The sequence below is a fragment of the Staurois parvus genome, unplaced genomic scaffold (genome assembly GCF_062004578.1).
Source record: "Staurois parvus isolate SC_StPar_1 unplaced genomic scaffold, SC_StPar_1.0 ptg000544l, whole genome shotgun sequence".
NCBI lineage: Eukaryota > Metazoa > Chordata > Amphibia > Anura > Ranidae > Staurois > Staurois parvus.
Window position 1 is genome coordinate 8,172,402 of NW_028318340.1, and position 25,730 is coordinate 8,198,131.

Sequence of the window (25,730 nt, forward strand, 5' to 3'; positions counted from 1 at the left end):
GAGGGCACTCTTTACATCTGGAGGCAAAGAGATTTAATGTCCAAACACTGAAAGGATTTTTCACAGTAAGAGCTGTGAAAATTTGGAATAGACTCCCTCAAGAACTGGTTTTGGCCAGCTCAGTAGATTGCTTTAAAAACCAGCTGGATTTTTTCTTAAATATACATAATACAGATGAATACTAACATTTATAGGTAAAGTTGATCCAGGGTACCTCCAATTGCCTCTTGGGATTTTAGGAATTACATTTTCCCCTGCAGGGGCAAATTGGATTATGCTTTGCTGTTTTTTTTTTGTTTGCTTTCCTCTGCATTAACTGTGGGTATAGTATTGTGTGTGTATATAGGTTTGTATACATTTTTTTTTAATGGTTGAACTAGATTGACTTGTGTCTTTTTTCAACCAGACTATTTAACAATATAAATAAACGTATGTAACAGTGTTCAGTAGTATAAAGTGTATTAATCTAACAAACATATAAATGTAAAGTGCATTATCCTAATGAACATATACCAATGCAACATACAGTATGTCACATACATATATAAAATAAAACCTGGTCAAACAAAGTCCCAAATGTCCATATGAGATGAATTTTCCACAATAGTTCTTACGTTCGTGCAATAATGTCAATATGCAAATTATCAATTCTTTAGTGCGCTTCTCCCATCTATATTCATATTCTCTCACCTTAATGTTTTGACCCAACAATAGGTCTCATGCGCCTTTCCCTTATAGTGGGGTCTCCATCAACATGGTTGCTTCCTCTTTCTCCTTTCCACTGATGATCTCAATCCACCTCCATCTTCCGCAATCCCGCAACATACATGTGAGATTCTCTACAAAAGAAATAAGATATGAAGTATTTTATTAAAACATTTTAATTTACTCCACTTATGTTGTACAGTATAACTGGTGTACTTCAGTATTCAAGCTCATAGTATGGATAACCTCCAACAAAATGGCCACCTGCATACATCTGTATTAGTGGCATGACATCACCGGCTCCTCCCTATGTGTTACGTAAACCAATTACGTGACTTCATAGATATTTTTTTTTCCTTTTTAGATTATTACTTACAGTATATATCTGATTACTTAGAGGATATCACTTGTTCAGCTAGGTGGGGTGAATCCAAGAAATCATTTTATTCTCTAACCACACTAAGCAGCATAGATGGACAAATCTGCAGTGCTTGCCATTGTATTCCACAAAGCAGAGCCTTGTCTGGCAGACTTGATTTTTATATGCTGCAGTAACACTTACAGGTCTTATCCTTCTCCCAGCTCGTAAGTGGGCTGTAAGGCCCGGTTCACATCTGACGATTTGGGATTGTGACCACAATTGCTGCGATTCTGCTCACAATTCCAAATCACGTGGCAACCACTGCACAGCATGCAATGCACATTAAGGGATAATGGCACCCAAAACATGATGCAATTCTGCCATGACTGTCGCGCAACAATCGCGGCAAGCTGCACTTTTGCTGCGATTCTGCTCACAATTCCAAATCACGCGGCAACCACTGCACAGCATGCAATGCACATTAAGGGATAATGGCACCCAAAACATGATGCAATTCTGCCATGACTGTCGCGCAACAATCGCGGCAAGCTGCACTTTTCAAAATCAAATTTTGGGTGACAAAAGTGGGTATGGCAGCCCATTCAAGGGAATGGGCTACCCTCAGGGCAGCTGATGAGGCAGTACAACTGCTCCTCTTGTACCGGGTCTGGGGCTTTTCACCTAAACATGGGGGCCTGGGTATCTTTGCCGTTTATCTATAGTGCAAGCTGTCTTTAATAGAAGACCTGGCTCCTAGGCTTGCTGGGATATAAATTACATTTCCCTGGGCCCCGAAAGTTCAGCAGAGGCACCCAGAAAATGGGATCAGAGAGGAAACTTTTATTTGGGATCTCAGGCACATAAAGCCTGTGCCGTGGTTCTCAAAGTTTTGGTTGGCCGTGGCTATTTGTTACTTTTCCCTGGCTGATGCTACCTGCCTGAGTAAGCACTGAGGAGGATGGAGGGTGAATCTGTAACTGGGCAGCTGGAGGTAACTAAACAGCGCGGGAAGTGAGGAGACTGAACAGAGCCGGCTGCAGGAGGTGAGGTGATTGAACAGAGAGAAGAGAGCACAGGATAGGGATCCCTGTGCACAGGCAAGGCACAAGGGGCAGCACTTATTTCTGGAAGAAGGTACAGAGAGAAACAGTAACTTTAGCACTGCAAGTGGCAAGCCAGAGCAAACATCCATGTGCCTGACAGCCATATAGAACCTGCTGTACTGTGATTATCATCCTGCTAATGATGATGATCATAGGCACAGTGGAATGAAACGCTGTGTTTTTACTACCCCCCAACCACTCCCCTTATGCTTCAGATGCATTTCAACCATATTCTGTAGTATGGTGGTGGATTCACACATTCCCGATGGCTGCAGCAACCAGAAGTGTGTGTAAAACGTCCTGCCACCACCACTGTATTACAGACTACAGTTGAAATGCCTCTGCAGCATAAGGGAAGTGGTTGGGGGACAGTAAAAACACAGCTGTCCATTTTTACTGCCCCCCAAACAAAAGTGTAAATGAGATCTACAACGAAGCATCATACTGTACTGAGTGTATGTAAATCTGACAAGCCAACTGTAGGTTGTCAGATGGAAATGATCCAGCTGATTGTTTCCCCATACCTTGTGAGTGCCAATGCCCCTGCCTTGTTTCCTTATCATAGCGTACCCATCGGCAGACCCAGGACCAGCATAGCAGATGCTGCCAGGTAGAGGGGAAGGGAGATCAGTGAACGTCCATTCGCTGATTTCCTCTTACTGATAATGACCCAGAAGCTCTGTGTAAAAGGCCACTTCCAGGTCCTAGTGTTGCTTTCCCCAGCCATTATGATTAGGCAAAAACCTAACCCCCACTTCATCCTCACTGCATTTGATTGACAGCAGCAGAAGCCAATGGCTCCTGCTGCTGCTTGAGTCCTTATGTGAAGGGGAAGAGAGGGGAGAAGAGATGTTGCTATGCACAGGGCTGTACCTGTTCTTCCCTCTCTTCCCCTTCACACAGGGATGCAGGAGGACAGAGGAATAGAAAACGTTTTTTACCTTAAAGCAAGGAATGCATGCAGCTGTTGCGGAACTACAAGTCCCATCATGCCTCTGCCTGTGGGAGTCATTCCTGTAACTGTTAGCCTTGCAATGCCTCATGGGATTTGTAGTTCTGCAACAGCTGGAGGGCCAACAGTTTGAATGTTTTTAGATTTAGTATCACTTTAAGACTTGAGGAATCTCTATTAGGCCTTAAAATCTGAACACACATACTGTAAGCTCATCCCTACCAATGAGATTTCTATAGCCAATTTTATCTAGTCTAAACACACCTGAGCTATCCTGCCAGGAAGCTATCACTGCATACTGATAATCACTGCATACTGATAATCACATGTGGCCAAGGCATTCCATGACCCACATCCATACGTAAACATTCTGCAGAGTAGGGAATGCCTCAGCCGCCTGTGATTGGTAAGGCGAGGTGACAAGGATGGGGTGGGCCTGTCAGGTAGGCTGTACGGGGCCCCATGATTTCTCTCAGCAGCCCTATGCACCATGCAAGATCACAAGACAATTGCCCGTCAAAATCACGTAGCAGGAACGCTTGTTCCAGCTATATGGAAGTGTGAATGCAGCTTTAAAAGAGAAGCAGCAGACTGATGAACTTATCTTTCACTCACTCTGCTCTTTCCTTCTATCAGCATGTTTCTTGTGGGCTGACTTTTCCAATGGATTCTTATATTTTTATCACTCTTTTGTCTCCACTGTCTCCAAAATGTAAGAAAATTGTACCAAAGACAGTGAGACTCCTTGCAAAGGACTGGTCACAGTGGAAGGCAATAAACTGCTTTAAATTTAGATCTCAATCTGTATTGGTTGTACCTGCTAAACCAGTTTTAGGAGTTAAGGGTGGAGAGTTAATGTCCTACATTAACATCACTTTCTCTGTGACCACAGGGTTCTGAAAGACTGACAGGATAGAAAGCGAACAGCACATCTAGAAATGCATATGTGTAGCATTATCCCCTTGGGTGTTGCTGTTGAATTTTAGGTCCCCCTATAGTCCTGCACAGCCAGTCAGTTAGCATTTTCCACTTGGCTTTCATCCACAGACAGAAATTAGGCCTCGAGCATTGCTTTTGTTGTTTTATTGAGGGGATTAAACTTGGGCATCCTATACACCCCTTTACCCTATCCAAGGGAACTGAAATTTGAGGACAACATCCTGAACTATTCACAGCTTCTCCTCTTTCTGACACAGTCTCTGTTGGAGGGCTAGCCAGCAACTCCAGTTGTACTACCCCAGACTCTAGATGAACTTCTCTTCACCCAGCAATCTGAAGGTGTTCTTCCTGAGCATGGGACCTAGCTCCTGTTCAACTGGGCTGTTCCTTCCTTGCCACACACATGGTCCTCTCTCAGGGAACCAGTGAGTCCTGAGATTTCCTCTTTTCCAGCTCCAGGCTTGCAGGCAGGCCCCATTCCAGCAGGCCTTCTGGCAGCCTTCTTCCTCCAGCCTCACATCTTTCTGACTCGCACTCCTCTTCCACCACCACACTCCAACTCCCGCTACTGAGCAGACTCTAACACCTTTTAAGAGAGTCCAGCCCCTTGCCAAGCCTCCTGTTGGGGACTGGCTGAGGTCCCTCAAAGGTGCAGCCAACTACTCTTCAGATTCACCCACTGCCTCCAAGGCTCTCCTCCGAAAGCCTCAGAGCATTGGGAAATTCCAGAGGGGCTGGCCTGCAGAGTTTTTCAGCCCTAACCCAAGTTTGACCCCTCTAGCTATTGCACCTGAGCCGCTATTCAGCTCCTGTCTACCCATTAGGGTTCTACCTCCACCTAGTGTAACTAGGAGGGTGCTACAGATGTATGAAGTCAAATGGTGTTTACTTACTACAGACACTACACTATTTTGTATTGCAGTTATTTTATATAGGGCTTACAATTCTACACAGTGATTTACATGTTGTAAACATGGGTCCCTGAATTTAAGGAGCTTGCAGCCCAAGGCCCCTATCTCGCATAAATACACATATGATGTAGGGTTGCCACCTCATCCCTCTAAAACCGAACACAATAATTACACAGGTTCTGAGGTTGTTAATGCACACAAGGCACTAAGTGAGTTTAATTACCACCTTAATCAGCCACAGAACCTGTGGAATTAATGTGTGTTTGGTTTTAAAGGGATGAGGTGGCAACCCTAATATGATGGCCACTATAGACAGGATCCATTAACCTAACAGCATGTCTCATAAAGTGTGGAAGGAAACTAGGGGGAAACCCATGGAAGCGCAGGAAGAACATGCAAACACCATCCAGGGAGTGTCCTGGTTGGTATCTGAGGCAAGGACCTTGGTGCTGCAACCAGGGGTGTATTTACCACAAGACAAACAAGGCATTTTCCTAGGGTGGCATTTTTCAGGGGGGACAGAACTGCCCCTTGGAGGAAGGGACACACACGGCATGAGGACTTGGTGGGTTCCGAGAGATGCTGTGGGTTTCATGACGGTGTATGCACAGCCTGACTCTCTTTCCTGGGGATGTCAAGAGCTGTGAAGGTGAGTGTCTTTCTCTCTCTCGCCATGGGGAATGGTGGCTGGTGTATGGGGGGCAGTGGTAGTGGAAGGCTTGGGTGGAGGACAGGGGTCTTCTTGGTCAATGTCAGGCTCTTTCTGTGGGGGGGGGGGGCAATTTTTGTATTGACACCCTTTACTTTATTTTTCTTTGAAAAAGTACCTGAGATTGTAAAATGACACATATTTAGCTAGAACTGTGCTACAATACTCAGTCCTGTGATATATCTTATCTGCCTCCTGGCTTTGGAAGAGTATGTGTGGTTCTACCGCGCAAGCACAGACATCTTGATAGGGAAGCTAACCTGAAGTAGGTACACTGTGGTGGGCCTTGGAGGCAAAGACTTGTAAGGTACAGATCTTTGGGGGGGGTCTCCTTTTGGCTCAGGGGGTTGAAGGGAAAGACAACAAAAATGTTGAATTTTCTTTACCTAGTACTTGGTCCCAGTAAGGGTATCTAAATTTATACCTGGCTACCCCTTCGCGTGTTTCTGTGGTTGTGGGTAAGAGAGCACATGTGCCCATATTTGGTGGACTTGCCTGCTTGTGCAGTAATTCCGGACTGAGATTTTCTGGATGGCCTGCACCCTGATCAGCACTTCACTAGAGCCTGATCCGGTCCTTGCAGTAAATCCTAATACCCTGGATCCCACTATAACTCAAAAATGCCTTTTGCTCCAGCTTATGATGACAGCTAAGCAAACAATAGTTCACTTTGGAGAATAAAAATAAGAGTTACTCAACTCATGATACATAGTAAAATTGAAGCAACTATACAGGATACAATCCCTAAAACATCTTAAAATTTGGCAACCCTGGGAAGATACAGTGGGGATCGAAAGTTTGGGCACCCCAGCTAAAAATTTGTATTAATGTGCATAAAAAAGCCAAGGAAAGATGGAAAAATCTCCAAAAGGCATCAAATTACAGATTAGACATTCTTATAATATGTCAACAAAAGTTAGATTTTATTTCCATCATTTTACACTTTCAAAATAACAGAAAACAAAAAAATGGCGTCTGCAAAACTTTGGGCACCCTGCAGAATTTATAGCATGCACTGCCCCCTTTGCAAAGCTGAGACCTGCCAGTGTCATGGATTGTTCTCAATCATCGTCTGGGAAGACCAGGTGATGTCAGTCTCAAAGGTTTTAAATGCCCAGACTCATCTGATCTTGCCCCAACAATCAGCACCATGGTTTCTTCTAAGCAGTTGTCTAGAAAACTGAAAATGAAAATAGTTGACGCTCACAAAGCTGGAAAAGGCTATAAGAAGATAGCAAAGCGTTTTCAGATGTAAATATCCTCTGTTCGGATTGTAATTAAGAAATGGCAGTCATCAGGAACAGTGGAAGTTAAAGCAAGATCTGGAAGACCAAGAAAAATATCAGACAGAACAGCTCTCAGGATTGTGAGAAAAACAATTCAAAACCCACGTTTGACTGCACGATCCCTCCAGAAAGATCTGTCAGACACTGGAGTTGTGGTACACTATTCCACTATAAAGAGATACTTGTACAAATATGGTTTTCATGGAAGAGTCATCAGAAGAAAACCTCTTCTACGTCCTCACCACAAAAATCATCGTTTGAACTTTGCAAATGAACATATAGACAAGCCTGATGCATTTTGGAAACAAGTTCTGTGGACCGATGAGGTTAAAATTTAACTTTTTGGCCAGAATGAGCAAAGGTACGTTTGGAGAAGAAGGGGCACAGAATTTAATGAAAAGAACCTCTGTCCAACTGTTAAGCATGGGGTTGGATCAATCATGCTTTGGGGTTGTGTTGCAGCCAGTGGCACATGGAACATCTCACGAGTAGAAGGAAAAATGGATTCAATAAAATTTCAGCAAATTTTGGATGGTAACTTGATGCCATCTGTGAAAAAGCTGAAGTTAAAGAGAGGATGGCTTCTACAAATGGATAATGATCCTAAACACACCTCGAAATCCACAGGGGATTACATCAAGAGGCGTAAACTGAAGGTTTTGCCATGGCCTTCACAATCTCCTGACCTCAACATAATTGAAAATCTATGGATAGACCTTAAAAGAGCAGTGCGTGACAGACAGCCCAGAAATCTCAAAGAACTGGAAGACTTTTGTAAGGAAGAATGGGCAAAGATACCTCAAACAAGAATTGAAAGACTCTTGGCTGGCTACAAAAAGCGTTTACAAGCTGTGATACTTGCCAAAGGGGGCAGTACAAGATATTAACTCTGCAGGGTGCTCAAACTTTTGCAGACGCCATTTTTTTGTTTTCTGTTATTTTGAAAGTGTAAATGATGGAAATAAAATCTAACTTTTGACATATTATAAGAATGTCTAATCTGTAATTAGATGCCTTTTGGAGATTTTTCCATCTTTCCTTGGCTTCTTTATGCACATTAATACAAATTTTTAGCTGGGGTGCCCAAACTTTCGATCCCCACTGTAATTTCCTTCCACCAGGTTTTGATGATTCTTTACTTGAGCCCTAGTCTTCCATCTTGCCTCAGACTTGTTAGGAGCAGATGACCTCTTTCACTATTTCTATTTTTCCCTTTTCCTTTCTACTTTTTACCATCAGTCATGTGAAAATGATTTTCGAGTTATATAGCCACACATATTTCATGTTCTTAACTCTTAGATTGAATGCAATAATTTTGTTCCTTGATCTATTTTTGACTATTACGTTACGTTTTAGAGGCTCAGTGCCTCTGTTCCATGCATATATATTCAACAGAATACAGTACTGACTCTTTAAATACTCTTTTGGTTACATTTATTGTGTAGTTATGACCTTTTTTACAGCCACTGCCTGGATAACCTAGTATACATGTACAGTATGTTGTATGGTAATGTTGTTTCTTTGTATTTTGTTCACCAACAATAAAATGAACAAGAAAGTTTCTTTACCTTTTAACGAAAACCACGACTTTTAAAATATTGATACCAACGCCGCTAATGACGAATGTACTGTACATCAAATTCTCCAACACAAATGCCAAGCTTTTTTTTTTTAAAAGTATATTTCAATTCAGCAAAGTGCTGGAGCTATTTTTGTTCGTTTCCATTTTATGCGATGTACATTTTAAAGTACTGTTACTAATCTGCTGCATGTGTAAGGTCCAGTTCACACCTGAGCGACTTGAAGTGCGTTTTCAAAACACCTGAATGCTCAAGATCAAGATTCCCATTATATTCATAATGTCTGCTTACACCTGAGCATCATGTCCCATGAAGATTGTCACTTGAAGTGTGAAAAAGTACTTCAGGTTCTTTGATGCAGAGTCAGGCGGTTTTTGTCCCTGTAGACTTCAATAGAAATGCCTGATGTTCTTTGTGCAATTTCTTTCCTCTTCATTTTGTTTTAGCCAATGGTACTAGGAGAAGAACAAGCCTGAAAATACCTGAAAAAGGCATGTAAAAATGTGCATTATAAAAAGACACTCCAAAAAAAACTTGAAGCTCAAGTGTGAACCAAGTTTAAAAGCCATCTAAGGACACTATCCTTGGCATAGCCGCTCCGTGGTACCCTCGAGGGCTTCTTACAGGTACATGTGTACCATGTTCACTTGGCAAAGTAATAAAAATGGAGGACAAGGGATACTTGCATGTGTTGAAAGGTAAATATCTAAATAATAAGGGGTACAATCACATTTTATATGCAGAAACATATTTACGGAAAACATTTTGGAGGGTGGAGCCTAACCACTACTTTCTTAGAGTACTAAGGTAAACAAATGAAAAAGAGAGTGACACACATAGATTATTTTGGCATATATCTCAAATATTGGAATTTAAAAACTACGGCCAATCACGAACAGACCTTCTCTTTATCCATTGTGCTGAGTTCCAGTTTTTTTCTTGCTTCTACAGTAGCTGGATTCTAGCATCTGCAAAATGGTGAATCACTCAGCCTTTTGTACAGTCTTTAAAAAAAAAAGAAATTCTGCAACATATGTCCAAAATCAACAGAACTGGATGAATGTTGCGGGAAGCATTTATAAAGTATGAACACATTTTGCCTTCAATATGGGCTTTATTCATTGATTGCAGAAGCAAATAATTAGGTCAACTTGTATAAGAAGCAATTTGTTCCAAATCAATAAAATTAGCCAAGCAATATCTACGTATCACCGTTAGACAGCGAGGCTCATAATGTTCACTTTAAAAGCCTGGTGACTGGATGGCTTCTACAAATATTTGCTCTCTAAAGCTGGCCACATTTAAGTGAATGTTTATCATTATTATTGAATCTGGGGCACATTTGACACTGTACTATACAGGCACTGGGGAGATTTTACAGCACTGATCCTTCATACGTCCTTTTAATTAAATTTTACTGAGGTGATGCAATTTTGCCTAAACATTTACCTGCTTACCTTTCAAACTGAAAAAAAGGGAACACATTTCTGAAATCACCCAAGCCTCAATAGTAACATGGCTATATTTGACGTGCCTATGTTCACTTTTGAAATATACCATTCGTTTGAGGATTTATGTGAGCCTGAACTCAAAAAGTGAAAATTTGTTCTCTTATAGGAAACATCTTGATGTGTTAAAGTTTTACTAAACCCCAGACCCTGCATTCGCTATATCTAGTCTCCCACAGAACATGGAAGTGCGATTATTTTGGTAAATAGAAACTGCTAAATACCTTTTCTCATCCACAGTTAGAGCAGTCTTGTGACTTCTATCAGTGTCCAGCCAAGCACATGTTAAAGCTTGTTGAAGGAGTTTTCATTCTGCTGTAGGAGGATACAGGACCCCTGACCTCTGTCTGGACAGTGCTGAATGGCCCTGTGCTGATCACATGCACTCTCCCAAGCAGGGGTGGACTGACAACTCATGGGGCCCCCAGGCAATAGGGGATCATGGGGCCCCTGTGTCCTTGCTCACACCCGAAAAAGCCAATGAAAGGTACCAGGGGCATCTCATGGGGCCCTCTACTGACCCCGGGCCCTTGGGCAGTGCCCGAGTGCTCAAATGGTCAGTCCGCCCCTGCTCCCAAGTAAAAAAAAAAAAACCTCTCTACCAATACACAGCAAATTGAGCATGTGCAGAGTGACTCCACACGCTATGTCTTATCAGGAGATAAGAGGGGGACACTAGCAGAAGGGGATGATCAGAGAAGTCAGGATCAAACAGCCTTTTAACACAATGCAGAGGATTAACCCCTTAGGTTCCACAGTAAGTATAACAAGCATGCTTTACTGCATATACAAACTGATTTTACTGTTGTAAATACTTTAACTGTGCTGCAACAGTATCCTGAAAATATTTTGTCTTCAGTTTCTCTTCACAAATAGTAGTGAAATAACTGGTCTCCCCATCATATCAGATTCTGTCTTTAGCTCTCCAACACCAAGATGGATGCTGCATCCTGCTTATCCTCTGGGGAGCCCTGCAACATTTATCTGAAGGTCTCTTTAATATACTGTATATACCTGGGTATGTGTACACAATTTCACCAGGACTCCTGGTGCCCCTTTGCTAATATTAACTCTTTATACATTGGATGTATGTACTTTTTATTACTTTCCTATTTTTAATCTTTTATTATATAAACCTCATATTATTCCCTTACTAGTGTGTATCTATAAATTTAAGGATAATGGTATATGCTGTCTGCAATTTGTCCAATTACTTTGATTGGATTATTGGTTTATTTCCCAGGACAGCAATCCCTTCTGCTCACAGGGGCCTTTTCAGGGTGGAGACACTGCCAACTTTGTTATTAAACCCACTCTTCCACTTAGAGAATGTTCTGGTTCTCTTATCTCCCTTCACGTTTAGTGCAATTTATTGGTTGGGGAGGGACATTTTTCACATATCATCCCACCTCTCCCCAAAAGAGATCTACACAAGCTTGCCCAGCTACTGCGTGCAAAAAAGGAGAATGTCCTAAGGTTTTGAATTCTTCCACATCACAACCAGTATGATTCTTTTGCATAGAAAATATTGATTCTGATATTATTTTTTTATAGTTCCTCAAAGATAACCTGCAATGACATAACAATACCAGCAGGGACAGCTCAACTCAACTTTTAGCTCAATTTTTGTACTAAGTGTACTGTCCTGAATGAGTCTAGAATGTCTCCTGTGCCAGTGAAGCTGCCTAGCCACCCTAGTGATGGACTTATAGCTGCACATTTCCATTACCTTTCCTAGCCTTAAGCAAGCCATAGATTTATACAATTTTCTTTCCTTCCACCACAGGAAAATTGTTCCATTCCGCCATCAACATGGTCAGTGTTACTGGAAGAATCCTTCCCTGCAGAGCTGTTCTATCGGTAGGGAGTACTCCATGCTGGAAAAACACAATGATCACTGCTGCTAGCAGTGATCTCATGCAAAAAATCTGACAGGCTGGTAGTACTGAAGACGATTGATGGATCAACTTCATTGCAACCAGCCTGCCCATAGATGGATCAAATTTCAGCTAGTCCCTGCTGAACCGGCCAAGATTCAATCTGTCTATGGCCAGTTTAAGAGATTAACAAAATTAAATCTTGTTATAGCAGCCGCTGGCAAGCTTGAAGTGCTGTTGTTCTAGTAAGTTATAAACATAGTTGAGTATTTGGATTGTATGTATACAGATTGAACTCTTCATTTACACATTTATTCGATCTTGTGCGCTGTCCCTCTGTGCATCTCTCTTGTGAATTACCAGCACCTTCCCAGAATAAAGATCTATTTAACTCTGGAAATACTGTAGATATTACAAATGATGTTTTCTCCATAGTTTCTAATATACTGTATATCTGGATTTGAAACACAAATCACTCTGATTATTCCATTTTACTTAGCATGAGGGTAACTAGGCTTTTTATGTGCAATATGAGGGAACACACTGGGTGACGGTTGTAAGGAAGTGCATGGTTTCATTAGAATGATGGCTAGGGGCTACAATAATAGCAGTAGGGGGCTTTTATGATGCTACCATTATTGAAGGATTATGCTAGTGGAGAACAATTATAATGCTGATTTTGAATGTTACAGCATTGAAAAAGCATATTACAATTGCTGTTATTTTGATGGCTAAATAGTACTCTATGTACTCCACTTTGGCAGTCTTGACGGTGAATAGCATTCTGTTTGTCTACTTCAAGATGAGCAATGGCTCCTGGACAATGGACAAGTAAATGGATAAATGGGTAAATGGACAAGGCTGACTTATCTCTCCTTTTTTATAAATATATTGACATTTTAAAAAATGATTTGGTAGGTCAGGGCTAACTAAGATATCCATGACTTCCCGACAATGTTTTTACAATATAAGGTAGAAGCATTTTGTGAGGATTTCATTTTCACCATAAATCTTCTTCAGGTATCTCTGTCAGTGCACAACCACAGGCATCCCTAATCCTACAATGTAATGAACTGTGGCACTCAGCAGGGAAAACAGACAGTTCACCACAATATAAGGAGAAGAGTCTCTACAGTATATGGGTATTCCAGGGCTATAATCCAGAGGCTGCACCTGTATAGAGTTAGAAGAGATTCTGCAAATACGCATAAGATGAGAAGCAGCGCCGATCTGAGTGTAGCACAATGGATTTATTTCTGACAAGCAACAAATTGCACAACCACAAAATAAGAAGTAAAAACAGACGCTCATCAAAGAAAGCTACTATCTGCTGTAGGTACCACCAGCCATGACCAATTCGAGTGGCACTCGTTCGGAGCAAACGAGCTCCTTCTCTAGCCTGAAGGAGCGCACATGCGTCGAATGTGTGCCACGCCCACTGCTACATACCCGATGTGTCGTTCTCATGTCTGACACCCACAGAGCCTCTGGATCATTCAGGAAGTGTTGGAAGCCACCAGCACCACCAAGTTCTACCAGTGTGTCTACCAGCGTGAAGCGGCCATGGCCAGCGGTACCTACAGCAGAAAGGCATCCCTAATAGTGCTCAGACCAGCATTCAACCATAAACATTTCTACCAGTGCTCAGACACCAGGATCCCTATCAGCACTCAACCAGAAGCATTGTTGCAGCGCTCAAACAGGGGCATCCCAACCAGCGCTCAACCACAAGCATCTCTACCAGTGCGCAAAAAAATAGATCCCTACATAAGGTTGCTACCTCATCCCTTTAAAACCGAACACATATTAATTACACAGGTTCTGAGGCTAAATTAATGCAGACAAGGCACTAAGTGAGTTTAATTGCCACCTTAATCAGCCACAGAACCTGTGTAATTATTATGTGTTTTAAAGAAGTGAGGTGGCAACCCTACCCTACCAGCATGCAATCAAAAATATCCCTACAGGTGCTCAACCTGAAGCATCCCCACCAGAGCTGGGCCAGTAGTATCCCTACGAGCTCTCGGCTAGGAGCATCTTTACCAGTGCCCAGCCAGAAGCACTCCTACCAGTATGAGGTTTTTTCGGTAATTTCAGAGTAAGTAAAAAATAGACATTAATAAATATTGAAACTAAGAGTTTCTGAACTAGCTGGCTGTATTATGTGGAACACAAAGCCCATAAACTGAAGTATCCCGCAGAAGATTATCTGCACTTTTTTCTGCACTTACAGGATACTAAAGGCTCAATTCACAAAGTCTAATGAGATCTCAAAATTACAATCACATAGCTGAAAATAAAGATCCTTATCCTTGTGTAAAACATTGTGTGTTTAAACCTATAGTGAAAAGAATTACAGCCAAAACTGACTAGTGAGCACCAGCAAACGGCAAATAAATTGTCTGTGACTTTGATGAATCATAATTGTGTTGCTACATTTCCAGCAACCCTAGTACAGTGACTGAGAGAGAGTGTCCAATGCTGCCTGCTTGGATGTAGAAAAAGAGCAGGTAGGCACATGGGATGATTGGAAAGCAAGGTTCTTGGGAAACCCTTCCGAATCTCACCAAAAATGGTGGGAAATGTCTTGGCACAAATTGGGAAAAACTTTGAAGATATGTGTATTTGATCAAGAATAAATGTAGATTCACACTAATCAGTATGCACATCTCTATTTCGCATCAGATTCAATGAGCAAGCATGGCATTACTGTGGAAAGTGTGAAAATAAAAAGTAAAGGGCACCCCCTGCAGGCAAGCAAAAGAACACCGTGTATGCATTAAACTGCCAAACATAATATTTGGAAAATATTGTTTGCTTATTTTATCCGAAAACGTAAAAGTACTTGAAATGTCTAGGTAAAGCTGGTATGTGCAGATAATGCACCATAAGGGCGTTTCCCTGCACAGTAGATTTATACTTTTACCCTTCAAGCTTTTCAACTGCTGGTACATTGATGGCAGAGAACAAATGGCTAAAGGGTAACATTTTTTTAATCCATAACAACTTCTGTAGTTGTTCTTACCAGATCGGCAGCCCAACTGTTGAAACTGAAGATAACAGATGACGGACAGTTAATGTAATTGGTATTGTCTATTATGCAAGAAACAAAATTATAATTCATCAGATGAATTCCAGATATGGATATTTTACATAGGTACATTGGTCCAGCTTGACAGAAAATATGAAGCTTTTCTGAATTAATAAGGACTTCTTCTGAGTCTCTGTAGGTAAGTGAGAAAAACAAATGACTAGCATTTTTAGGAAGGTCAGCAACGCAATGGCAGTTTGAGACCCCTTTCACATGAAGGGTCCGGGCAGGTCCACCTATCAGTTTTTCAATTGGACCTGATCAGACAGTCCAGTCACTGCTATGGACAGGCAGGTGTAAACTGATCTGTGTCTGTTTACACCTACCTACCTTCGGTCCAATTTGGTCCGCTAAAGAAAAGGGATCCATCCTAGGCCGATCGGATTAGAAGGCAGTGGGGTGTAAACCGACAGCGGCGTCCGTTTACTCCCGGCCACTCATAGAGCAGAGCAGGCTCTGTCTGTTCATTCTGCATAAATTGAGCAGTCATGGATGGCTCATCTAACTGATCTGCAACAAGGCTGGAGGAGATCGGAAACCATGCCATATAAAAAAGGAAAGAAAAAAATTAAGATCAGCATTTTCTAAAATTAAAAAAAAAAAATTAATGCAACTAGGTAGCCAGCTGTGGCTGGATCCTTAGGGTGTGATGCAGCAGAATCTGTCCTTTTGCAAATTACCCTTTTATGGTTTCACTTTTTACATGGGATTTTCCCCTTTGTGTAAAAATATGTTTAAGCCCTCTGACTAACCAATCAGTTTTTTTTTACAGTACTGACAAAGCAGAACAAGGCTCTGTGATCATATAGGGTTCACTGAGTGTTAACGCAACACAATGGCAGTTTAAGACATCTTTCACACCAAGGATCCGATCAGGTCCACTTATCAGTTTATCAGGTAGACCTGATCAGACAGTCCATTCACCACTATGGATCAGCAGGTGTAAATGGACTTGTGTCTGTTTACACCAACCTACATGCAGTCTAATTTGGTCCTCTAACCGAAAGGGATCCATCCTCTTCCATCAGTTTACTCCCGGCTGCCCATAGAGCAGAGAAGGCTCTGTCTGTCCTGGATCTTCATAAACAGAGCAGACACAGATGGCTCATCTGCCTTCCCTGCTCCATTCAACAGGGAATCGGCAGATTATTCGTTTTGCCAGCACATGTTTCCTCTAACTTTATTGTATTATGTTCATTTTGTAGTGTCAGATGTTTTTCAAGCTTTATAAAAGACATTTTCAAGTAATCTAGGTATTGGTCTAAACACAGCATTTCATTGTGCTATTACTGTGTGAGGAGTTAATGTAGGTCTAAAAGAAATGACTAAAATCTCATATTGTAGTACTCCCTAAAAAAAACCCCTAGAGGCTATTAGAGACCCCCATAGATTAGGTAAGCCAACATGTCACCTCAGGGTTGAATTCTTGACTTGTAGTGATGATGTGAACAGATGGGCTTCAGTCACTTTTGGACATTCTCCAGGGAAAGAGGGTTAGGGCACAGGACACCTGGACAATGCACAGATTCCAAGAAAACCACCTAAAGCTGATATACAAAAAGAACCTTTAAGCCAGACTAGTGCTTTGTTTTGTTTTTTTTCTGACTAAGCAGTTGTAGCACATGAACCCTTTGGACAAGGCACCAGACTTCTTGCAGTCTTCAAACATTTATGGTGTTCTTCAGAGCAATCTCCTACCTGGTGCTCCCAACAAAGATTCCAGCTGTACTACGGCTAGGAAACATCTCCCACCAGGCAGTGCATGCTTCATGCCCTAGCCTTTTGGTTTGCTTTTCCAAACAGATGTGCTCCCCAGCCAGTAGACCTGGAAGGTCAGGAACAACGGCACGCACACCCTTCCAAACAAAGTCTGTGAGGCAAGAAAGGATAGTTCTCCAAAATGTTTATCACCTACCAATGCACGCCTGGTAATAAACCTCACAGTGGTTGTCCAGGGAGATATAAATATTCCTAACTAAGGCAACTGGATTTCCCCACACTATTGCCTGGGGCATTCCCCGGCAACAGGCAAAAGTGAATAATAACCTGAACTTAGGGGAAAGCAGAACTATAAAATCAAGCTGAGGCTGACTACAGCCCAGCAACACTACATTTAGAACATGGACACTACTGCTTGTGACCCAATATAATGGTTATGGTCCCCGTTTAATCTTCTAGCATGTAGAATGTAAAAAGTAGTTTTTAATTTTCTATTTTATTTGCAGTTATTAAAATATTTTTGGTGATCCTCCTATGAAGATCCTTGTTCAGGCACTTCCTGTTACATGACGATAAGCAAGCACACTCTAAGCAATACCATATACTTGTGCTGGAACAAGTGCATACAGACAGGACATTTCTGCATCAAGGCTGGAGGAGATCAGCAGCAATGTCATACAAAAAAGAGAAGAAAAATGTTGAAAGCATTATTTTGTTAAATAAAAAACTTAATGCAATTAGGTACTCAGCAGTAGCTGTACCTCCAGGGTGTGATGCAGCAGGATCTGTTCTTTTACAAATGGTTTTACTTTTACTTGGGATTTTCCCCTTTATATAAAAATATGTAAAACCCCTCTGACTTTGTTCTGTTAAGAACTGCTCCTATAGTTTTTTTTTTTTTTCTTACAGTAGTGACAAAGCAGAACAAGGCTCTGTGATCATCTGGGGATCACTGACTTTTAATCTGGAGATATATTTTCAATACTGCACAACATTTACCACGGTGTGCCATCTGACAAACACAGGAGGGTTTTTTTGGTGAAAGTGATAAACCTTTTTAGCTCTGGAACATCATCTAATCCATCATACAAATAGAAACGTCATACTACAGTAACTAGAGCCTGTGCCTGACACACTCTATTGAAACAAGCGTGCAGTTTGGAAATACCCATCTATTATATTCTCATATACACAAAAGGAAAGCGGGTGACTTATTATTTACATCTGACAGCTGTTTCCTGTAACCAGAGAGGTGTCATCACAACAGATGAGTTGACCAGGATGAGAAACATTGTATGAGGGGTATTTTATGTACTACCCATATCTAAATGAAACACTTGACACATCATGTGGTGCTGATCAGCTCAATGTCGAATCCAAATGGCAAACATTTTTGAAGTCTCTAAAGGCTTCGGAATAACCTTCAGCAATAAAATTACTACTATTCACATAAAGAATGGTGGAATCCTAAGGCATTATTTCATTTAGTGCTGAACCAGAGACACAGATGGCAATAATCATGCTGGTTAAGCAGAATTGTTCAAATTAACAGATAATTCAATGACACACAGAAGTCAACTGTCCCGGATTTGCCGGGAGAGTCCAATATCTCTCTCCCCTGTCCTGATGATGTGTCCCCGGTTGTGTCCTGAGATCACAGCTTCCCCCTTATTTGAGTTCCTGAGCGTGCATATTAACTCAAGGGTATTAGCTGAGGTAACCGCAGCTGCTAATAGGTGGTTTCAGCATAATTAGGGGTGGGACTGGACAGAAAGTAGGCTTGATCTTGGTTGGACTGTCCAGAAGGTGGACATATCAGTTGTGAGCAATGATTGATAGTTTCCAGTCCCCTCTGGGATGAAGATGTTGGTAAGTATAGACATGCTGATTTATTATATCTTCCAGGGACTCCTTCAGCAAAAGTCCCGCCTGCTTTTTTCCAATCCTGCACAATTGTTAAGTCATATTATGGTATAATGCATCCCCAAATGATCTTCTATCCTGTAGAGAATAAATATATATTTGTGTCTTTAGACAAGTGTGTCACAAGCTCAAAATGGTCTTGAAGGGCAGGGAAAGACACTACTCTAGGGAAATCCTGAAGCTAGAGTTCTAAAAACTATTAGTAAGTATTAGGCAACTTAATGAGGTCCAGTCAAAATATTTGTTTTGAGGGATATTGACCTTTTTAAAGTTTATTTTAAGGCTATATGAAAACTTGACTGGTTGACTGGTGCTTCTGACCTCTACCACACCCTCCCCATTATGACGTGCAGGGCAAAGCAACAAGCTTTTTTATGCCCCTCCATCCCCAGCAGTACATAGTAAACATGTATTCAATCTCCCACCTCTGCATTTAGCAGAGGAAAACAAAATATAAAATAGCCAGTATTTCTAGGTAAGGCTCATTGACAGCACTGGACCAATCCCCAAGCACCAATGCTGTCACCTGATGAAAGTCCATAGCCATATGACTTGTGCAGATTGTACAGGTTGGTTTTTCACAAGCCCAGATTCACTTTAGGAGAGCTATATTGATATGGATCAATTTTAAACTGTTTAGGGCTTTGTTTTTAATATTTCTATCAAACCTTTTGTTTGACAAATAGACATTTAATGTAGGATACACTCATGACAAGGATTCCCAGAGCACTATGGGTATTCTAAGAAAAAAGGGTGGCAGAGGCTTTGTGCATATTTGAATCTCTGTCTGTAATTGAAATTTCAGACCGAAGCAGAACTCATTGATAAGCTGCTCGTTTTTGCTAGGGGGAGGACAAAGCTCATACCCACCTGACCCCACGCTCTCCCGCAGTTCAGTGGTGGACTGTTCCTGTCTGTGGAGCGTGCTTTGAGTGGGGGGGGGGAGCAGGAGCAGAAGGGACCAGTCTTATGCTAGAAGGACCAGAGGGAAAGGTTAGTATACTGTATCTCCACTGTCCTCCCCCTATAGCATAACTGTCAGGGCAGGGCTGTGGAACGGACAGGTAGGCCTAGTGGCAGGGTAACACACTGACTGATGACAACCACCACCAACAGACCAAAGTCCCTCAGGGTGCGGAGTCTAAGTCCCAGGCTGCCCTTCACCAGGGCCCCTGATGGTGGGGATGGACTTGACGCAGCCAGGAACCAGGTCGCGGCCCCCGAGACACCCCGGCTGCGGTAATGGTCGCCACCAATGGCTTGTAGCTGGTAAGAATGACAATAGCGTAGTCAGGCAGGCTGGGTCGATAACAACGGGACAAAATGGTACAGAACAGTAGACAGAGAATCACAGGTCACGGGCCGGGTTCAGCAACGGAAGGTCAGATCGAAGGAAAACACAAAGAATGGTCTAGTTACAAGCCGAGTCAGATACCAGAAGAGTCACGAGAGTATACACAGAGCTGTAGCAACACAAAGACACAAGTGCAAAGAGCATGTGCAGATCACAGGCTTATATGTACTCAGCCACACCCCTCTGGGGGATGGACCTCAGAGACCTGAAGGCATAAAAGACTCCCACCATGCTCTGCAGAAACCCAAGATGGACGCCAGTACATGAAGCCGCACAGTCTCTAGGAAAAGGTAGGACCTTGACAATAACAAGCAGTTAATCCATGCAGTGCGGGCACAGCCCCACATTTTGCCCAGAATTCTCCTTTAATTAACAGTACTGTCCTATTTTTCCATCAAAAGAAGTCTTTAACTGTTTAAGTGTTTTTTTTAATACTCTTTATATAAAATCATTGGTTAACAAGTATTCAATCTTTGGAACAATTCCTACCCAAATTCTCCTCAGCTAGTCCCATTGTGTGCTCCGTAATGGAGAAAGCAAAGCCCATGCGTTGGCCCACCTCAGAAGATTGTGGTTGGTGGCTGTGTGAACTATTCCTTTGCAAATAATTGCAAATCCTTTGCAATAAAATATTCCTTTGCAAAGTTAACCGCTTATTTGCTTTTAATAAATTAAACCTGGTGTGTTGAACAGGTAGTCTTCCACCCCTGGAGTAAGGTGGCTGGCTAGAAGAAGCTACAGAAAACAACAGGTAGCTGTTCTTAATGCCCCGTCCCACAAATATAACATGTGAACTGAGCCATTTGCTCACTTTTAGACCAGTCAGTTGCAGGATGCTGGCCAGACCCCTCTGTCAAGCATCCATAACCTGCTGGTTTGTGAACCTACAGAAACTGTCAAAGTTTTTTTTGATACACAAAATTTTGTATAAAGACTGAGAATATATATTTCAACATGTAAGCCTATTCTTTATTCTCTGGTTCAACACTTGATGGCAGTGCACAATAACAATAGTTTGTAGCCACTGAACCTGTCTTTTACAGAGACTGTGATATTTATACTCCAAGGGGGACTCCTGCTAGGCATAGTTACATTCATAATAAGAGTTTACCATTTTACAAGCAACAAATAGTACAAGATATCAGCTTTAAATTATTACAAACATCAGAGGTATTTTGGTTACATGCACTGTATATTAATGGGTATAGGTAATGCATGTACCAAAGCCAAGAGTACTTGACGTTTACGTAAACCAGTAGATACTGAGTAAAAAGACAGAGGTACCTAGTTTAAGAGTTTAAAAGAAGAATTTTGCCTTGTCTGTAAATTCCATATCTTAGAGTATAGGACAGACCACAGGCAAAGTTTTCATAGACTCTGGGTTACAGGCTGGTACATTCAGGTGATTGGACACTGGCAAAGATTTCTAAGACAAGCCCCCTTGGCATCTCCCCTATAACCCTTGGCATCTCCCCTATAACCCTACCTCACTTGGTTTTGTAGAAAGCAATACAGAGTAACCAGGAATTGGAAGGGAGGATGGCCTGTGAATGTAGCTACAGTTGTGTTCAAAATAATAGCAGTCAGACATCACTAACCTGATCAATCACTGTTTTTGGTAGAAATTATATTTCTACATGGCAAATAATTTACTAGCAGGTGTAGTAGAGTAATAGAAATCCAACAGTCATGACCTGCATGCTGCTGATTCTGTATAATTGAATCACTAATTGAAAGGGGCATGTTCAAAATAATAGCAGTGTGGAGTTCTATTAGTGAGGTCATTCATTCTTTGAAAAACAGGTGGCAATTATTGCCCTTATTTAAGGAAGGAAGGCAGCAAATGTTGTACATGCTGGTTACAGTGCATTTCTCTCTGAAATTCTGAGGAAAATGGGTGGTTCTAGATATTGTTCAGAAGAACAGCGTACCTTGATTAAAAAGTTGATTGGAGAGGGGAAAACATATAAAGAAGTGCAGAAAATGATAGGCTGCTCAGCTAAAATGATTGCAAATGCTTTAAAATGGCAACCAAAACCTGAAAGACGTGGAAGAAAGCGAAAAACTACCATTCGAATGGATAGAAGAATAGCCAAAATGGCAAGGACTCAGCCAACAATCAGCTCCAGGAAGATCAAAGCAGTTCTAAAGTTACCTGTGAGAACTGTTACAATTAGAAGACACCTATTGGAAGCCAAGCTATCTGCAAGAAGCCCCCGCAAAGTCCCACTGTTGAAAAAAAGACATGCTGAAGAGGTTACAATTTGCCAAAGAGCACATTGACTGGCCTAAAGAGAAATGGCGCAACATTTTGTGGACTAATGAAAGTAAGATTGTTCTTTTTGGGTCTAGTGGCCGGAGACAGTTTGTCAGACGACCCCCAAACACTGAATTCAAGCCACAGTACACTGTGAAGACAGTGAAGCATGGTTGCGCAAGCATCATGATATGGGGATGTTTCTCATACTACGGTGTTGGGCCTATTTATCGCATACCAGGGATCATGGATCAGTTTGAATACATCAGAATACTTGAAGAGGTCATGCTGCCTTATGCTGAAGAAGAAATGCCCTTGAAATGGGTGTTCTAACAAGACAACGACCCCAAACACACCAGTAAACGTGCAACATCTTGGTTCCAGACCAACAAGATTGACGTTATGAAGTGGCCAGCCCAATCCCCGGATCTTAATCCAATAGAAAACTTGTGGGGTGACATCAAAAATGCAGTTTCTGAGGCAAAACCAAGAAATAGAGAAGAACTGTGGAATGTAGTCCAATCATCCTGGGCTGGAATACCTGTTCACAGGTGCCAGAAGTTGGTTGACTCCATGCAACACAGATGTACAGCAGTTCTCAGAAACAGTGCTTATACAACTAAATATTAATTAAGTGATTCAAAGGAAAGCAAAATCTTCAAACATTTTTCAGTTTATATAGTGAATGTTTGAGTTTGTAAAGAAGAATACAAACACTGCTATTTTTTTGAACAGTCTAATATTCACTTTTCTTCAATTTTTTAGAGGAACAACACAAATTTGATATATTTTTCTTCATGTTTTGATTTGGAATAGAATGTGTAGTGTTCCCAATGCATTTGTGTGTATGGAAATAAAAGCTATTAGAAGGATTTTGAGCTTTATTTACATTTTTCAACACACTGCTATTATTTTGAACACAACTGTAGGTAGGAATAGAAAACTCAAAGACCACTCTGTCTTTTAAGACATTAGTTTCCACATCCACACTGTTAAAGTAGGAGATTGTGAAGGAGGGATACATGACCCTGAGATAGCAGATCTGACCTGTTTTGAAGAGGCCAGGGATCGTCTGCTAGTCCACGCATGTCATTGTACCAGGTTCTTCTGAACCAATTCAGTGAAATTAGAATTGGTATTTGCCTCTCTTGTTCTACCTTTTAGAGCAAATGAGTCAGAACTTGCACTTGAGGGAAGGCATAGATTGGCCTGAATTGAGACCAGGGAATTATCAAGGCATTTGAGGCTAGGGTTTAAGGATCTTTGGTCCTGCCTTCAAACAGAGGGCACTTATTGCATCTGGAGGCTAGGATGTCTACATATGGAGTCCCTCATTTCTGACAAATCAGATTGAAGATGTATGGGTGAAGGACCTATTCCCCTTGATCTAGGCAGTGGCAGCTGAGATTGTCCACTTTCCAGTTTTCCACTCCTGGGATGTGGACTACAGAGATCACTGGGCATTGAGTTTCCATCCATGAGGTTATCTGTCTGGCTTCCTTCGAGGCTGCATGACTCCTAGTAACCCCTGGATGGTTGATGTAGGCCACAAGCTTGGCATTGTCTGACAGTACCTTGATTAGCTGCCTCATAGAAGGGGGTCCAATGTTGTAGAGCCAACAAAACTGCTCTGGGATCCAGGATGTTGATAGGGAGTTTGGCTTCCATTGGCAACCATGTTCCCTGGACCATGAAGGACTGGAACACTCCATTCCCGCTTGAAAGATCGACATCACATGTTATTGCTTTCCAGTGATAGGGAAGGAAAGACCTTCCTATTGCTAGAGGTAGGCTTGTTATTCACTAAGATAGATATTCCCTTGCTTGGCTGGACAACAGCATGGGTAGTTTGAGAGAAAGAACATGCCTGTTCAAGTTCAACATGATGTTGTGCCAGAAAGCTCTTTAAACTCAATTCTCAAGTATGGGCTCTGAGAAAATAAAATTTCTCTTCTGGAAAAAAAAACCTTTATTTGGAATGTGTCCAGGACCAGAAGAGAAGACTGGAGAGCAGATTTTTTTTTTTAAATTTGATCACCCATCTGTTAGCTTGGAGCATGTAAATTCTTCTGTGGACATTGCTGACAACTGGATATGAGATTAATTAATTAATACAGGGCGGTGCAACAAACTATAAGTAATTATCTGCCAATGCTGAAAGTGCTAATGAGGTGGATAAATAGGAAACATTCAGATAGGCATCTTGGATGTCTACAGATGCCATGTAGTAGTCTCAGAGAGGCAATTACCAACCCCGCAAATTTCATACAAAATTTTCTAATTTGAAGGTACACTATACTGCCAAAAGTATTGGGACACCCTTCAAAATCAGATTCAGGTGTTCAAATAACCTCCATGGCCACTGGTGTATAAAATCAAACACCTAGGCATGCAGACTGCTTCTACAAACATTTGTAAAAGAATGGGTTGCTCTCAGGAGCTCAGTGAATTCAAGTGTGGTACCATGAAAGGTTGCCACCTGTGCAATAAGTCCATCTGTGGAATTTTCTTACTACTAAATATTCCACGGCCACCTGTTAGTGGTATTATAACAAAGTGGAAGCAACTGGGGATAACAGCAACTCAGCCACGAAGTGGTAGACCACGTAAAATGACAGCGCGGGGTCAGCGCATGCTGAAGCGCACAGTGCGCAGAAGACACCATCTATCTGCAGAGTCAATAGCTACAGACCTCCAAACTTCGTGTGGCCTTCATATTAGCAAAACAACAGTGCATAGAGAGCTTTATGGAATGAGTTTCCATGGCCAAGCAGCTGCATCCAAGCCTTACTTCACCAAGTGCAATCCAAAGCGGCGGATGCAGTGGTGTAAAGCACGCCGCCACTGGACTCTAGAGCACTGGACTCTCACACTTCTCTCTCTGACAATCTGATGGACGTGTCTGGGTTTGGCAGTTGCCAGGAGAATGGTACTTGGTTGACTGCATTGTGCCAAGTGTAAAGTTTGGTGGAGGGCGGATTATGGTGTGGGATTGTTTTTCAGGGGCTGGGCTTGGCCCCTTAGTTTCAGTGAAGGGAACTCTTAAGGCATCGGCATACCATGACATTTTGGACAATTTCATGCTCCCAACTTTGTGGGAAAAATTTGGGGATGGCCCCTTCCTGTTCCAACATGACTGTCCACCAGTGCACAAAGCTAGGTCCTTAAAGACATGGATGATCGAGTTTGGGGTGGAGGAAGCCTGCACAGAGTCCTGACCTCAACCTGATAGAACACCTTTGGGATGAATTACAGCGGAGACCTTCTCGTCCGACATCAGTGCCTGACCTCACAAATGCGCTTTTGGAAGAATGGTCAAACATTTCCATAGACACACTCCTAAACCTTGTGGTCAGTCTTCCCAGAAGAGTTGAAGCTGTTATATCCACAAAGGGAGGGCCAACTCAATATTGAACCCTACGGACTAAGATTGGAATGCCATCAAAGTTCATGTA

At 41.9% G+C, this 25,730-nt stretch overlaps 1 protein-coding gene across 1 annotated transcript in view; it reads right to left on the reverse strand.

The window, feature by feature from the left end:
- FRY (FRY microtubule binding protein) overlaps positions 1-25,730 on the reverse strand; it is a 578,133-nt gene that overhangs the window by 421,659 nt on the left and 130,744 nt on the right. Inside the window, exon 3 of the mRNA XM_089690883.1 lies at positions 691-839. The gene's annotated coding sequence lies outside the window, so the exon portion shown is untranslated. The remainder of the gene's footprint in view (positions 1-690; positions 840-25,730) is intronic.